This window comes from Polyodon spathula, chromosome 55 (assembly GCF_017654505.1).
Source record: "Polyodon spathula isolate WHYD16114869_AA chromosome 55, ASM1765450v1, whole genome shotgun sequence".
NCBI classification, from domain to species: Eukaryota; Metazoa; Chordata; class Actinopteri; order Acipenseriformes; family Polyodontidae; genus Polyodon; species Polyodon spathula.
Genome location: NC_054588.1, coordinates 542,043 through 545,020, shown reverse-complemented (window position 1 = coordinate 545,020; position 2,978 = coordinate 542,043). Strand labels below are relative to the sequence as shown.

The 2,978-nt window shown below is 42.1% G+C and overlaps 1 protein-coding gene across 3 annotated transcripts in view; it reads right to left on the bottom strand.

Moving 5' to 3' along the window:
- slc7a7 (solute carrier family 7 member 7) overlaps nt 1-257 on the bottom strand; it is a 40,373-nt gene extending 40,116 nt beyond the window's left edge. For all 3 annotated transcript variants that reach the window (XM_041239490.1, XM_041239492.1, XM_041239494.1), the window contains exon 1: nt 132-257. The gene's annotated coding sequence lies outside the window, so the exon portion shown is untranslated. The remainder of the gene's footprint in view (nt 1-131) is intronic.
- Between the last annotated feature and the right edge of the window lie 2,721 nt (nt 258-2,978).

Here is a 2,978-nt window from a genome sequence, read left to right as displayed (position 1 = left end):
ACGTGATAAGGAAGTTACAAGAAATTGCCCAAAGAATAGGAACATTATTAATATCACAACTTTACACTGAAAGCAAGTTTGTTAAATATGAGCTCTGTGTTATAAATAAAACAACAATGCCGTTATCTTACCTTATTTAATCAAAGCTTTTTTTTTATCGTCACGCAGTGTCAAACCGAAACTCTCACTCGGATACTCAATTCCTGTTTCTAGACTCCGTCGCCGACCTCAGTTCAGCAAAACGATGACGGGTGATGAACGAGTCTCATGTGGGCTGAACCAGAGAGCGAAATTGTGGCCCCCGCCCGCCGCTGTTTAGCCCTTTTTTAATTAGATTTGTGTGTGTGTGTGTGTGTGTGTGTGTGTGTGTGTGTGTGTGTGTGTGTGTGTGTGTGTGTGTGTGTGTGTGTGTGTGTGTGTGTGTGTGTGAGTGTGTGTGTGTGTGTGTGTGTGTGAGTGTGTTACAGTGTGAGTGTGTGTATAATTAACAGCTTGTGTGTGTGTGGACTCAGTGTGTGTGTGTGTGTGTGTGTGTGTGTGTTGTGTTTTGTTTTTTTTTAAATCCAATTCAGTTATTATTGGATTATTAAAAACGCTATATTGGCAGGTTTTAAAAACTCTATTTTTGCATTAATATGTTTTCAAGGTATTTTATACATATTGCTTCTGTGTGGGTTTACTACATTCTAACAGAGCTTGTTTTATTAAAGCTACAGACAGACAGACAGACAAAGACGCAGAGAGACAGACAGAGCCCCACAATCCTGTTCCGTTTGACGCTACAAATAGAATCCCTTCTTGGTGTCTGTGTTACTTTACTAAACTTTAACAGAGTTTAGAAAGAAAGAAAGAAAGAAAGAAAAATAATATTTTGGTTGTCAGGACTGGCATTGCAAATTGAGTGTGTCTGTCTTTTTTTTTGTGTTACACTGCCGCCTGTTGGTTCAGATCTGCAACTACAACGACGACAATAATTTAAGTAAACTGAAGACTCCAGTATTTTAGTTCAGTGGCAGAACTAAACCACTAGATGGCAGTGTGTCATAGAATCGCAACTTGATAAAACAGCGTGACTGGAACCGAAATCTCCTGGCTGCAGGCTTTTTGGGGGTTTCTTGTTCCCAGTATCTTATTCCCAGTACAAACTGTATTCCCAGTATGAAACCCCGCAAAGACTGCACCAGCAGTTTACCTTCAGGGCTGAAGAAAGGGACGTACTCTATTCTATTGTAAGTTTAGAGAAAGGGACATACTGTATTCTATTGTAAGTTAGGAGAAAGGGAAGAGGATAGTTATATTAAGATTTAGTTTTGTGCAAATACTGCTGGTAGTAACATGTGCATCGGAAACCAGGCACTGTTAGCCTCCCAGTTTGTTTACATTCCCATTAGCTGGAGGTAGTCAGACACATCCACTTCCAGAAGCTTTCACTCTGAACAGTGAGACAGAAAGGCATACAGTATACAGTTTCAATGCAAACTGTTTCATTTTCTATTATTATTATTATTATTATTATTATTATTATTATTATTATTATTATTATGGGGATTGGGATCACAATAGAAAGAAAGCATCGCTGATGTACGGATAAGTAAACTGGGCTGAGCTGAGTGGGGGATGGAGGGGGTGATGCTGGGACGCCAGAATGACTGTTGAAACCTTTTGAGGTGTCATGGGGTAGTCAGTGAAACACAGAGGATGGAAGGTGCCCACTTGAAGACCCCAGAGATGTACTCTACTTGGCTCAATCCAGACGACTGTCATGCTGATGCGCTGGGAAGACCTCACTGTGGTTGATCCCCGTAGCCAGCATCGCAGCCGTTGTGTGTGCTGATGCACTGGGGAGGTAAAATAAGCTGATCCCTGGAGCCAGCACTACACTTCAGCCATCAACACCAGGCAGAAGGATATCTACATCATCAGATGGAAAGAAACGCAAATGGATGGAGATGCAGATGGATCACATTAGTTTACTGTAAAGCTACATCTTAGCAGGTGCTTATCTTGGCGAGAGCTGAGTTCAACTCAGCATGAAGTTCAACATCTATTCACATGTAATGGAAATATTATATTATTATTATTATTATTATTATTATTATTTATTATTATTATTATTTACTCAGCGTGTCGTGTTGTCAGAGGGTTAGGGTTAGGGTTGGGGATTAGGGTTAGGTTTAGGGTTAGGGATTAGGGTTAGGGTTAGGGTTTAGGGTTCGGATTTAGGGTTTAGGTTTTGGGGTTAGGGGTAGGGTTAGGATCAGGGATAGGATTAGGCTTAGGGTTAGGGTTAGATTTTGGGTTTGGTTTTAAGTTTTAGGGTTAAGGTTAGGGCTTTGGATTTAGGATTTATGGTTAAGGTTAGGATTAGGGTCATGGATGAGGTTAGGGTTAGGGTTAAGGTTATTGTTAGTGTTAGGGTTAGGGTTAGGGTTAGGGTTAGGGTTAGGGTCAAGGTTAGGGTCAGTGTTAGGGTTAGGGTTGGGGTCAGGGTCAGGGTTAGGGAAAGGGTTAGGGTTGGGTCAGGGTCAGTGTTAGGGTTTGCGTTAGGGTTGGGGTCAGTGTTATGATTAGGATCAGTGTTAGGGTTTGCATTAGGGTTGGGGTCAGGGTCAGGGTTAGGGTCAGTGTTAGGGTTGGGGTCAGGGTTAGTGTTATGGTCAGTGTTAGGGTTTGCATTAGGGTTGGTGTCAGGGTCAGGATTAGGGTCAGTGTTAGGGTTAGGGTCAGTGTTAGGGTTGGGGTCAGGGTTAGGGTTAGGGTCAGTGTTAGGGTTAGGTTCAGTGTTAGGGTTTAGCTTAGGGTTGGGGTCAGGGTGAGGGTTAGAGTTAGGGTTAGGGTTAGGTTGGTAGTTGTATATCTTCTCTTATTAGAGATGTGATTGAACTTTGTTTGACTCAATACTGAACAGGGGGGTCTTATTGTTAAAGTTGGTTTTACAGGTCAGTCAATGGGAGACAGCTCAGTCTGCCAATAACTGG